The following is a 14,468-nucleotide window of genomic DNA, read 5'->3' as shown; positions in this document are numbered from 1 at the left end:
TTTTCAAAGGAGGTAGAGCATGTGGGGGCAGCTCTCTCTGCTCTCTTCTTTCCAGGAGACCACACCATGGGGTGACTCTTCCCCAAAGCCAGCTCACCTATGTCTTCCTTCCTGTGTGGGTGTCCTCTCTTCCCCCTCTCGGCAGCAGGCGGAAGGAGCAGAATCAGCTGCAGGCACTGGGGGAAGCACAGCCTCACCCTGCCCTGCCGGGGATCCACCAGGTCCAGTTCCCCAGATCGTAGGTGGTAAGATCAGAGACCCACGTCAAGGTGGTGGCTGTGAAACGGAGCACACTTCCCAGGCCACTTAGTCAGAAGCCACTTAGCCTTACAGAGTTACAAAAAGGAGGCTGTGCCAGGAATCAGTATCCATCTTCCTGGAGTTCTCTGCACTGGAGTCGGGGGCCCAGGCCTCAGGTAATAGTGTTATGCATGTTACATGCCATTTGCTCGTTAGAGCCTTCCTGGCACATATATTCCTTGGGAACCTCATGGGGATGAACCACGTGTGTTCAAGTCCCGTTTCCTAGTTGGTTGTGTGGCCTTGGAAAAATTACTTCACCTCACAGTGCCTCAGTTTCTTCATCAGTAAAATGGGAATAAAGTCATTGTGTTAATGAGTCTATACATGTACAGCACTTTTGGCCACAGTTGGTTCATGGCTAGCACTAAGTTAATGTTAGCTGTTGTGTCTCCCACCTAAGCTCAGTCCCTCCAGGGACCTGACACTGTCAGTGTCCCACCTCTTCCTCTCAGCAATAGTCCTGTCATGGTGGGCAGCACCCCTATTCATCCAGCTGAGCAAGCCACAAACCTAGAGGTCACCCTGACACTCCCCTTCCCCTTCCACCAAACCATCATCACAGCTCATCAGCCTTACTAACTTCCTTCAAATCCCAGATCTGTTCTCCTCTCCTTCTCTATAACCTCTCAACTGAACTAGCCCAGTTGGCCCCCAACTACAACCACTCCAGCCACTACCCATTTCCACCCTGTAGCCAGAGGGATGCTTTGAAATACAGACCTGATCTTAACACACTGGACTCTCCCAGCTTAAATCTCTTAATGACTTCCCACTGTTCTTGGAGTGAAAACCAAAATCCTAACACCATGCAGATTTTGTCTATTAGGATGATTTTATCCCTAGGGATCAGAAAGCCCTAATAAACCAGGCTCAGCATACAGGCAGTTGATTAGTTCACTAACAGGTAGAAAGGAATAGGGCAGGCTTCAGGCATTGCATGATCGGGGCTCTAGCGCCACATTCTGCTATTCTGTTAGCTCTGATTTCCCCCCTAGGTGCCAGCTTTATCCACAGCCCAGCTAACTTTCTTTTGATCAGTATCAAATGAGATATTGCCACAGAAAAAAAGAGAACATCTTGCCCAGCCATGAACTAAAATTCCCTTCTGTCAGCTTGAGTGAGCCATTTGAGGCCATATGCCCATTCCCCACCAAAAAATTCTTAGTGGCATGCCATGCACCGAGTCCTTCCATTCCCTGCCTCGGGTGGGAAATGGGTCCTTTAGTACAAAAACATTGAAAACATGCTAAAATATAAAATTGCTATTAAAAACAGAAAGTTTTGCTTTAACGATGTCAGCTCTGAAGAATATGAAAGAGCCAACTATCAACCTCAATGCTCCCCACTGTCTTTGTTGATGGATCTAGGACCAGAGGTCCCAGGGCCTTGACCTTATGGTAATGGGCAGCAGGAGCAGAGGGCTGGAGCATGGAGGAGGGAGGACAGGATTCCACGACTTGCTGGCCTCCTAGGACACTGACTCGATGGGATGGAAAAAATAAGAAAATGCTGCTGTAGCATCTTCTGCACCCTGGCTGGGTTTTCAATCTGCTAATTGTTTTATTTCTGAAAACGGACTTAGTGTTACCAAACCGAACCTGAGTCCACTCACCCAGGGCAGCAAAGCCAAACACTGACACCAAGATTTGCAGCGAGAGAAAGGCATTTATTGCAAGGCACCAAGCAAGGAGAATGGGCAACTAACACTTAAGACTTGAGCTCCCCAGTGGTTTACAAACAAGGCTTTTTAAAGGCAGGGGTACATTCCAGGAAAGCAGAGGTTACAGGCAAAATCATAAGCCATTACTGGAGGCCGGGCGTGGTGGCTCACACCTGTAATCCTAGCACTCTGGGAGGCTGAGGCGGGTGGATCGTTTGAGCTCAGGAGTTCGAGACCAGCCTGAGCAAGAGCAAGACCCCATCTCTACTAAAAATAGAAAGAAATTATATGGACAACTAAAAATATATACAGAAAAAATTAGCCGAGCATGGTGGCACATGCCTGTAGTCCCAGCTATTCAAGAGGCTGAGGCAGGAGGATTGCTTGAGCCCAGGAGTTTGAGGTTGCTGTGAGCTAGGCTGACGCCATGGCACTCTAGCCCGGGCAACAGAGTGAGATTCTGTCTCAAAGAAACAAAAACAAAAAAACACCCCAATACTGGAGGTTATACATTGGTTTGGCCCCAAAAGGCAGGATATCTTGAAGTGGGGGCTTACAGATCATAGGTAGATTCAGAGATTCTTTGATTTGGGATTCATTAAGGAAACAAGGTCTTGTCTAAAAACTTAGGGTCAGTGGAAAGGGATGTTAAGGTTTGGCCTATGACGTGATTTTCTCCAGACCTCTCAGGAAGAAATTTAGAACAAAGAATGGTGGTCAGAGTTCCTCCCTCGGCTCCCCCTTATCTGAGGTCATGTTCCATTTGGTGGGGAAAAACAACTCAAGAACATATGTGAAGATGTTGTCTTTCAGTGTACACAGGGAGCCAAAACACCTTGTGACTCTGACTTGCTTCGGAGACTATTGTTATTATCTTCTTGCCTATGAGGTTGCTCATTCACTTTTCAAAGTGCCTGGAATTTCCCTTGAAGGGACTCAAGATTTTTCCTCTACTTCTATGCCTGGAGGAGCCTGGCAGGCCCCTGAGAGAGGTCCCTGCTCCATCTCAGTAGCCAGCACAAGAATGGAGAGTGGCAATTTTGTATGTGGATGTTCAGAGCAGCACTATTCACAACAGCCAAAAGGTGAAAACAGCCCAAATGTCCCTCTGTGGAAGAGTGGATAAACAAACTGTGGTGTATACATGCAATAGAATATTATTCATCATTTCAGGAATGAAATTGTAACACACTTGTTGAATAAAAATTATAGGGGCTATCGTTTTAGACCAAGCTCCTGCACTGGTCTTAACGACCAGACTAAAAATCAAAACAGAGTCCTCTATGCTAAAGTTCCATATCACCAAACCCAAATTAAGTTTTATCTGACTTTTGGAGAAATCAGGAGAAAGAGATAACAGCCATTTTCCAAACAGGCCAGTTTCAGTCCTCAATCTGCATGATAATGAAGTTCCCTCTGCTCTAATCCTTACGCAAAAAGATAGCCTGATGTAACCTGATGTTAACTAATCAGTTATTTTTCCATTGTTCTCGCCCCACCTTAAAGGGAAAGTAACTTTGAAAAGTAACTAATCTGCTTTCTCTGCCCTCCTCTGCTTATAAAGCCAAGCTTTTATCCTTAGTTCATTGGAACACTTATTCTATTTTATGGAATGAAGTGTTTCCCAATTCTAGAATTGCAAATAAAGCTAATTGAAATTTTTCAACTAAATTTGTTGTAACTTTGTCTCTTTTTGTGTGTGTGTGTGTGACAGGTTCTTGCTATGTTCCCCAGGTTGTCCTTCAACTCCTGGACTCAAGTTTGACATGTGTTACAACATGGGTGAAACTTAAAGATATGATAAGTGAAATAAGCCATACATAAAAGGACAAATATTGTATGATTTTACTTATATATGAGTTACCTAAAGTGTCAAATTCACAGAGACAGAAAGTAGAACGGTGATTGCCAAGGGCTGGGGTGGCCGGGGGCAGAGTGGGGAGTTTTGTTTACAGGTTCAGAGTATGGGATGATTAAAAAGTTCTGGAGGTGGGTGGTGGCAGTGTTTGCACAACAATGGGAACGAACCTAATGCCACTGAATTGTATAGTTAAAAAATGGTTGAAATTTCGTATTATGTATATTTTACAATAAACAAAAAGATCAGCCCAGTACCTGTAGTCCCAGCTTCTCTGGAGGCTGAGGGAGGAGGAGTGCTTGAGCCCAGGAGTTCCAGGCTGCAGTGAGCCATGATTGCACCTATGAATAACCACTGCACTCCAGCCTGGGCATCACAGTGAGACCCCGTCTTTAAAAAAAAAAGAAAAGCGACTTAGCAGGCACTGAGGAAACAGCAAAGGAGTGACAAATGTCTCAAAGAATAATTATTGTTGGGTTGGTCTATCTGGGTTACAGACATTTTTAGTGATATACTTTCATTTTGACGCAATGATGATGATGATCAGGACAGTGATAAGGTGCTCCCCCTCCATCCCTGCACAGGCTAATCCCAGCAACCCCCCCATCCCTCTGAATCACTGCAGGCTTTCTGTGAGATGCCCTGGGTCTGCTCTCTGCAAGAAGGGGCCTGGGGAGTGTTTGGAGGGAGAAGAGGTGCAGAGAGGAGTTTCCTTTGGGCAGGCAGGAAAACAGTGTGAGGAAACTGAGCTGTCCCTACTCTTTCAATGGAAAATGTCTCTTTCAGTCCTCTTTTTCCAAGAGTTATTCCCTCCCCACCTGGCATTGCCAGGGGGATGACAGAGCAGCTGTCGCCAGTTGGGTCTGACTCATTAGTTTATCATCTCTCCCCATCCCTCTCCCCAACCCCCCCTCCAAACCCACCCCCCTGAAAATGCCTGAGCACAGTCTACTATTTTAAGAACTGAATTCCTTGTCGGCATGGCAACTTCAAGGCTGTACCTCTTGTCAGTGGCTGCCTGGATGGAAGAAAAGCCACCTTTCACCAGGGCTCCAGCTAGCCTACGGCAGAGGTCAGACCCAGCCAGAGAGTAGACATATGTGTCTCTGTCGCATATTCTTCTTCGTGTGTTTGCTTGCTTTACAACCCTTTAAACATGTAAAAAAAAAAAAAAAACCCTTCTTAGCTTCCTGGTCATACAAAAATAGGTCACGATCATAGTTGGGTTTGTTTCTGATTTTGTTTTTGCATTACTGACATTTGGTTTTATTTAGGATTTAAAGAGAATGACAATAGACTTTCATGTTAATGATTTAGCAAATAGTAATCCAAAATTTGAATTTTAATGGCTCAATTTCTGGTTAATATGTTTATCTCACAAACTAAATATACAACAGCAAAATATCTTTAATGTTATTCATGGGCCATCTTTTAAATTTGTGGAAGAAGTCTTGATCAAACAGTTCCCCAAACCATAGTGTACCCAACCTCTGCTGCAGGACAAAAGCAGTGGGTTTTAACACTTGCTGTACTTCTCACTGTGCAAGTTTGGAAGGTTGGGGAGGGAGAGGAGCCTTCCAGGGAAAAAGACAGAAAGGGGGTTGTAGAAGAAGGGCAACCAGATTAATTGATTTTTTTTACTTCCCTCCAAATCCACACATTTTTATTATACTTTAAAGATTTATTGGCCGGGCGTGGTGGCTCACACCTGTAATCCTAGCACTCTGGGAGGCTGAGGCGGGTGGATCGTTTGAGCTCAGGAGTTCGAGACCAGCCTGAGCAAGAATGAAACCCTGTCTCTACTAAAAATAGAAAGAAATTAGCTGGACAACTAAAAATATATAGAAAAAATTAGCAGGGCATGGTGGCGCATGGGTGCCTGGGCTAGACTGCCATGTTGTCACCCTAGCTCACAGCAACCTCAAACTCCTGGGCTCAAGCAATCCTCCTGCCTCAGCCTCCCGAGTAGCTGGGACTACAGGTGCACTCCACCACACCCGGCTAATTTTTTTTCTATTTTTAGTTGCCCAGCTAGTTTTTTTCTAATTTTAGTAAAGACAGGGTCTCATTCTTGCTCAGGCTGGTGTTCTTGAATTTTAGGGCTTGCTTTATTTTGTGTTGAGTAGGCCAAAGTGTTGATCTGCATATTCACTTTGAAGAATTCTGGGATTTTAGGAGGACTCATGCAGGTCCTGAGGTACTGATTTAACATTAGAACGCTGAAAGGATAACCAGTGACATACACTCCAGAAGAGCAGCTAATCCAGCCTAAGCCAAGAAGGTTCAGAGAGTTGGGACTCACTTTCCCAGCCCCTCTAAGGAGCTTGGTCCCATTGTAGAATATCCACCAATCGCCAATGTCTAGGGTTACTTAATATATCGGATTATTTGCTAGAGGACAAATCAGTAGGAGGAGGAACTTTGGCATCACGCTGCCTGGACTTAGGTTCAGTCCGCACCGCGTGTATTTCTGCTGTCGTGTGTCCTATCACCTCCAGACAAGGCCGGTGCCCAGCACCCATAAAGGGCAGGCACAGAGGCAGGAGCGGGCTGGACTTAGTCATCAAGCGACAGATGTGCGCAGAGAGACAGACAGAAGGCGGTGCAGGACCGAGACCGCTCCCCCAGTGGTGGGCCCCCAGCGCCGGGCCCCCAGTCTCCGGGTGTTGGAGCCCGCCCCCCGGCTCCGGAGGAAGACTGCGCAGGACAGGGACGGCCACCAGGGGGCGCGCGCGGCCGGAACCCGCAGGCTGCGGGAGGCAGAGCGGCAGGATTCGGCGAGCGCGGCTGCGGGAGATCCAGCCTTCGGTCTCCCCGCAATGTGTCCCCCGGGGAACAGCAATGACAGGCATCTCACTGGCAGCTGCTTACCTGTCCCCACCGCCTACAAAACCAGAAGTTCCGTGAGTGCAGTGACTGCGTTTTAGTCGCCTTGCTTGCTCAGTTGCCCTAGCCGAGGTTGTCTGAACCGAATCGAAGGGACCCGTTCTCACCCCAGAGGGGGAAGTGAGGCGGCCCCTGCAGACTGCCTGGTCTCCGGACCCCTGCAGACTCTTAACGTTACCGAGGGCCTCAAAGAGCTTCTTGTTCATGTGGGTTGTACCTCTCAATATTTACCAATATAGAAATTAAAACTGAGAATTTAAAAATATTTATTTACTTATTACAAAAATAAACCCATTACATGTTAACGTAACACTTTTTGTTTAGAAAAATAACTGCATCTTCCAAGATAACAACAAAAAAAGGAAGAGGTATGACACTATTTTACATTTCTGCAAGTTTTAAAAATGTCTAGCTTAATAAAAGACAGATGAAATTTCATATCCGCTGCTGCATTTGGTCTGCTATGATATCCCAAAGCACACAGCTTTGGGAAAAATTTTTCCACAAGTGTGGAAAAGGCAAATAACATCTCATAATGAAGAGTTTTGACCTTGCAGACTCCCTGCTCATTTTGATATTAAATAGAGTATAAATGGCATACGGTGTTACTTTTGGATAAGGATTGAATTGGTTTTTGTAAAAGGTTTGGTGAGGGCTGAGGGCTGAGGACCATACTGCCCCCAAGTTCACCCACCAGCAAGGATGTGACCTCCACTGCCAGCGGTGCTAGAAAGTAGGGCCTCAGCAGGTGTAGACAATACACGTGTTACGTGTCCATTCCCAGCCTGGGTGTTAGGACTCTATCACAGCTGCCTGTTCACTGCCTGCTGTCCTGAACACAGCTGGTGGACTGTGGCCAGAGGCAGATGAAAAGGTTCATTTTCCTTGGGGAGAGTCTTGTTTTTCTGATTCAGATATTCTGCTGGCTTTGAAACCATTTTGTGGGTTCTTAGCAATCCAAAAATATTTCACAACAATGGCCCCAACATCTCTGTGCCCCTAGGCCTGCTCTGGGGGTGGGGGGGGGGATCTGTGCAGAATGCCCCTGGGAATTAACAGGCAATGTGGGAGAGTAGAGTAACAGGTCAGGAAAGTTTCTTCCCAGTTAATTCCCTCCCAGGGTACGAAACCTGAGTGATTTTCATAACCATCGGAGGGACTTCTCCAGAATACTAATGCCTGGTCCCACCTCAAATCAATCAGCAATTGACAGCCCCAGGTTTGGGGGCTGTTGGGCTCCTCTAAGTAGGAGGAGGTGTCATAGAGAGGCTTGCCTACTGACTTGACAAAGGACCTCCATCCCTTGGGCCCAGGAACAAGTTTTTAACCAATAGCCCAGCTAATTCTGATGGAAAGGGCCCAGGACCATCCTGTGCCACGTTTATTGCAATCCATGTAGCACACACAGCCCATGTCTTACAGTCCGTGTGTCACAGCCTGTGTGTTACAAAGTCACTTTAAGGCCCAGATTGAAACCAGCACAATTTTAGTCTTCCCTCCTTCTCCTCTGAACAATCACACTCCCTCGTGGGAGCCTAAATTTAAATTCCTGCATTCCCAAGTCCCCTCTGATGAAGGCGAAAACCTTCCACCTCAATCCTAGAACTGTGCACTCCAAGAAGATCCCTTTCTTCTCAAATTGCAACTGGGCCCTGCCTGAGTGCTGTGTCACCTTGGCCCCCCTGTTCACTCATGAGCCTTCTCCCCACTTTTATATGATCCTTGTAAATCAGGCAACATCTGTCTTTCTACAGAGCTAAGCTAAAGGTGCACAGGGAAGAGCAGCAGACTTAACTCAGCTTTCTGCACGCCAGGAACCTGGTCCCACCTTCTCCTAATGTTGTGGAGGGTACTTTAGTACCCTCATGCCAGAAGGGGCTGCTCTCTCCTTTCACCCTACTTCCCGCCTCCAGCCTCTGGTCTCTCTGGCTCAAGAGTTTTCTAGGGAGCTCTCTGAATCTTTTCTGGTTCTGAGTGCTGCCTGATTTAAAAAAAAAAAAAAAAAAAGAGTTTTCTAGCAGGACTCCTGCAGCCCTGGCTCCCCAAGGACAACCCCTGGGCCCCAGGGTCTGCTCTGGAGCCTGCTGCCCTCCCCCTCCGCTTCTGCCTCTGGCTTTCACGTTCACATTTCCTCTGCAGGACACACGTACCTGTGGCTATTAAGGGTGTGAACACCAACTCATTTCATGAATTCTTAAAGCATCAAATTATGATGAGTGGCTTCTTTTTCCAGTTGTGTCCAGGCCACACACACTCAGGATGGAATTGGGCCTGTCTGTCCTTTGTGATCCCTGCTCGGCTCCATCCTTTTCTGTGGTCTGAACTCCATGGGAACTTTTAGCCAAATCTTTGCTGTCAGCTATGGAAGACTCAATTCTGGGAGAGACCAGGTGAAAATGATGAAGGTGCCCCAGTCAGGGGTATTTCCCAGGCGTGCTCACCATGGCTGCTCCCCACAACAATCTCATCCCAGTCTCTGGGGGTGGGCCCGGGCTCCTGGGGATGGCAGTGGTAGCGAGGTTGAAGAGCACTGCCCTACTCCTGTTTCTTATGAACATCTCCTCTTCTGCCTTCCTGTGGGTTGACTTGGCTTGGAAACCATCCAGAAGAAGCTAGTGTAACCCAAGGAAAAGAGAAATTATCAGAATGAAGTCTTTTCTTTCTTTCTTTCTTTCTTTCTTTCTTTCTTTCTTTCTTTCTTTCTTTCTTTCTTTCTTTCTTTCTTTCTTTCCCCCTCTCTCTCTCTCTTTCTTCCTTCCTTCCTTCCTTTCTTTACCCCTCTCTTTCTTTCTTTCTCTTTCTTTTTTTCTTTCCTTTCTTTCATCAAACATTTATTGGGCGCCTACATGCCAAGCCCTAGGCTAAATATTAGAGATACTACATTGGAAATAAAAGGTACAGGTCTCAGGAAGTGTAGTGGGGGCCCATTCATAACACTGACACTTACAGGGAGAGCTTAGCTGGTGCCCTTGGATCCCGGCCCATCTCGGTGGACTGGGGGGTGGGAGGGCTTACGAGCGACTGAGGACATTTTGGGGAATAAGTATTCATCCCCAGAAAGTTCACATATGGGTGGCAATTTCAGGTACAATGTGGGTCCTGTGTCCCGTACTTTTTAAGCCCAGGCTCTTAAGTTCTTCATACTGTGCTTCATGTACTCTGTGGAAGGCACTACTACTCATTTTACAGACAGAGGAACTGAAACGCAGAGAAATTAATCAGCTTGTCTAAATCTCTCAAGAAGAAGAGCTGGAAGCAAATCTTGGGTCTGTGTGACATCAGAGTCCTTTTTGTGACAGCTAACCTGTCCCAGCTCTAGACAGGCAGGCTCCGATAGAGGTGCTAGTAAAAACCGGCAGGGCCATTTCACTGGCACCTAGTGGGGTCCTGTAAATGCCAGATGCCACCAGCAGAGCTGCCAGCACAGAGCTGCCAGTGTCAGCAGTGGTGGGAGGGGGCTTTGGGGCAGCTGGAGGTAGCACTGGGGCCTCAGCAGTCCTGGTGGCAGTCAAGCATCACCCCCTGCACAATAGCTGACATTTATGGGACACTGTGTGCCAGACATTGCCTGAGCACTCAATATGGATTAAGTTATTTTAATATTTACAACTCCCGCCTTTTTACAAATTAGGCAACTGAGGCACAGAGAGGTAAGAACTTTCATGGGTCACATACTGGTAAATGTGGAGCCAGTGTTTGAACCCAGGCACTTTGATTTCTGAGCTTGTGTGCTTAAGCACTGTGCTAGACGACCTGTCTTTGGTGTTCCTGAGGGATGTAATATTTTTAAGTGTGTTTTCCTTTATCGGTAATGTGCCCCAGGAAGGAAGTCAGCAAGGGCGGCAGATGGCAAACAAGGCTGGGATACTTTGCAGCACTCTCCATCAGGAGATGAAGTCCGTTTGCCCACCTCTTGTGCTTGGCCCGGCCTTGTGACTTACTTTGACCAAGAGAATGTGGCAGAAGGGAGGGTATGTCAGTTCCAAGCCTAGGGCTCAAGAAGCCTTGTAGCTTCTGCTCTTCTCATCCTTGGAACCCTACTGCCATTGGAAGAAGCAGCCAGGGCAGGCTAGCCTGCTGGATGGCAGACACGTGGCCCCAGCACCCTTTCACCCCTGCTGACAGCCTGCCAACCACCAGATGTGTGCTGAGGCCATCTCAAACCACCCAGTGACCTGCCAGCTCACCACAGACACACAGTGAGCCCAGCAGAGCCAGGCTGGAAGAACCGCCCAGCCGACCCACAAAGTCCTGAGCAAATAAACGTTTATTGTTTCAAGCTACTGAGTTTAAGCCACTGGGTGGCTTGTTATGTGGCAACAGATAGCTGATGCAGCAGGAAACACCTCAAAGAGAAGGAAGATATGAAGTTGGAAGCATTCCCACCAGACAGTATGGATAAGTAGAAACTCTTTAGGCAGGAAAAAGAGGGTTTCAGAGGACAAAGGTGAGGGGTGGGGAAGAAACTGCCTGGATCTTTCAGAAACCCAGCACCCCCACTTCTTCTGGCTTCTGCTAGATGGAGTAGCAAAAGGAGAGACATTCCGGCTAGACAGAGAGGAAGCTAAAAGCAGAGGTTCTCTGCTGACTTTAGGAAGAGAATCCCACACAGTGGCTGCCTCTTGACAGATACAGTGGTGTTGTACGTGGGGCAGAGAGAGGACTTGAGAGACCTCCTTGGATCTCCCTGGGACTCTATGTGCCACGAAAGGGATCCAGATACTCCCACGAGGCTACCGCAGTGATCCGGACCAGGAATAAGACACTGTGAGCCTAAAGTCAAGCAGCAACTTGAGAATGAGAAGTGGAAAGATTGGAGAAATATTTAGGATGTACAAGGGACAAGAAAATGCAAAGCCAACTGAAATGGACGGTATGGTCACTGGGAGTGGGACATCTTAAAATAACACTGCTGTTCAGAGTACAAAAGGATGTCTGGGCAACCAATAATAGAAAAAAGAAGATTAAGCATTACTTATTAAATGTCCTTACCATATAATATGTACATACTATGGTATAATCACGCCTTTTTGGTGACATTGGTGATTTTTCGATGTCACCTGCCATCTACCCTTGTTTTAAGAGTTACCCTTCCTTTAGGCATTTGAATTTTAAAAGGAATCGAAGCCTGCAGGTACAGAGTTGATGCTGTATTCGTAGAATTTCAAGCATCCATTGAAAATGGAACAAGGGTTTTTCTTTTATGTTGGCTGTTTCCCTGGACTCTTGGTATCGGCGCCAGCCACGAAGCCACAGAAAGCATTTTCCAGGACCTTGGCGTTGGACTCCTTTCATTCCCTTCCTCCCAAGGTGTCCCAGTGTTTCCCAGACGTCGGGGAGCGGGTCCCCCTTAGTCCCCCGCCCTCCCCCGCCCGGAGATCAGGGGTGGGGGGTGGGGGCGGTACGGGGGTCCCCGCGCGGCCGCCAGGGGGCGCTGCCCCGCCGCCTGGGCGTGTGGCCTGGCGTGGGCATTTTTGTGTTGTTTAAATGCCAGCGTTTGCTGCTCGCTCCTTTCCCAAACGTGTTTCTAATTTACCCGGTATCTCTTCTACGTGAAAAACTTAAGGGGGGGGCGGGGATACTCGCTTAACTTTAGTGCCAGGGTGGGCAGAAGGGGTTTTGACACCAAACGCGGTTTTGTTCCTGAAACCTCCCGGACTGGGACAGAGCCGCCAGGAAGGGCCCCCCGGACCCCACTCCCGGGTTAGGACGGGGGCGCACGGAGACAAACACACCCGAACCCGGCCGCCCTGGAATTCCCTAGCGCAGCACCAGCAAGCCCGCAGGCGCTCCTCGCCTGAAAACGGGTTTGGTTTCCGGCCAGGCAGGTTCGGGGCCCGTGCCCGAGCAGAGGGTCGCTGCCGCGGAACCGGGCGCCCGGCGGAGGGGCCCACGCCGCGACCCCGCGCGAGCGCCGCGCCCGGCCGGGGGCCTCCCCGGAGCGAGGTAGGGGCAGGGCAGAGCGAGAGTCCGGTCTGCCGGGGCTGGCGGGGGACGTGGGTGCTAACAAGTCTGACAGCCAGGAAAAGAAGTCTTCGGGGGGAAAAGACCTCAACACCCGTTCGACTGCTGGAGGCCTCTGGGGTGGGGTCCTGGGGGGAGTGTCTGATTGGCGGTAGGTTCTGTTTTAAAGACCGGAAAAGAATCCCCTGTCGCCTGGGGAGATGTCTCAGTCACTTTTCTCCAGCAGGAAGCTGCTTCTCGTTGGAGCCTCCTGGGATTGGCAGAGTTAAAAAATCCTTTAACCCAGGATGCCTTGGGCCTTTTGTTCAGCCCTGACAATGGAGTTGGGTGGAGGGGGCTGGGAAGGCAAGAAGCTGGGTTAGGGATGCATGTGTGGGGTGGAGGGCTGAGGAAGCTCGTGTTCAGTAACTGGGTGAATAAAAGCAATTTAGGGGTGTGTGTGTGTGTGTGTGTGTGTGTGTGTAGGGGGAAAGTGTGAGGGAGCCCAAGGGCACTGGGGCACCAGCTCGTTAACACGTGTGTATGAGTGTGCTAAGCAAATCTTTAATTACCCAGGGAGACCTTCCAAAACGGGAACTCAATATTGGTCCCTAAAAGGTTGGGTAATGGGTTTTTCTTGCATCTGGAATCCAAGGGGACCAATTTCTGGCTCCCTTGGGCTCCCAGATTCTTCTAGATGTCTTTGTCTTCTAAATTTCTGGGCTCTCACGGGAGAGCACTTAGTTAAGGAAACACAGAAATGCATAGTCTTCAACCATATTAATCGTCCTGAAATCTTGGCTTTGAACATACCATGTCCTTGATCCGTAACCTTCAGTAGCACCCACTAACTCAGGCGACTTGGAGAGATGGCATTCAACGCCCCCCCCACCACCACCATGTGGAATTTTCTTCCTTCATTCCCCATGTGAATTCTCTCCTGTAGCCAGCCTGGCCCCTCATAGCCCCTTGGATATACTGTACCTTGAACTCTACAGCCTCTCTGCTATTGCCTTCCTAGGACACCCATTCCCATCTTCACAATCTAGCTAATTATATCCCTTCTCCACTCAGTTCTAGCATCAGCCAGTCAGTCAGCAAGCTCACTATGTGCAAGACATGTTCTAGGCCCTGGGAATACATCAGAGACTAAGACAAATACCTGCCATTAAGGATTTTATATTTTACTGGGAGGAACAGAGTAGACAAGTACTCTAAAGCAGCTAAACTAGAGTAATGTGATAGAGTTGGGTGTGTTTGTTTAGCCAGGAAGGCCTCTTTGAGGAGGTGGCATTTGGGACCTTACGGGTGGGAAGGAGGCAGTCCCGTGAAGATCTGGGAAGAGTGCTCCAAGCAGAAGGGAGAGTAAGGGCAAAGGCCCTGAGGCAGGGATGTGCTTGTTATGTTCAAGAGACACCATGAAGACCAATATGGCTGGAGCAAGAGAATAAGGAGAATAGAGGGGCCTCGGGTACACAGGCAGGGACCAGGTGATCTGAGTCCTTGTGGATCAAGGTGAGAAGTGTGGGTTTTAATTGGTTGCAAGAGGAACCCTCTGGAAGGTTTTAAGCTGGGGAGTGAAGAGATCTCATTATCTTTTAGGAAGATCCTCTGGCTACTGTGCAGAGTGTGGACTAGAGCTGAGGAAAACAGTTAAGACACTATTGCAGGCCGGGCGCGGTGGCTCACGCCTGTAATCCTAGCACTATGGGAGGCCAAGGTGGGTGGATTGCTCGAGGTCAGGAGTTCGAGACCAGCCTGAGCAAGAGCGAGACCCTGTCTCTACTAAAAATAAAAAGAAATTATATGGCCAACTAA

Source organism: Lemur catta, chromosome 4 (genome assembly GCF_020740605.2).
Source record: "Lemur catta isolate mLemCat1 chromosome 4, mLemCat1.pri, whole genome shotgun sequence".
NCBI lineage: Eukaryota > Metazoa > Chordata > Mammalia > Primates > Lemuridae > Lemur > Lemur catta.
The sequence above is the reverse complement of the archived record's forward strand: the minus strand, read 5'-3'. Positions refer to the sequence as shown.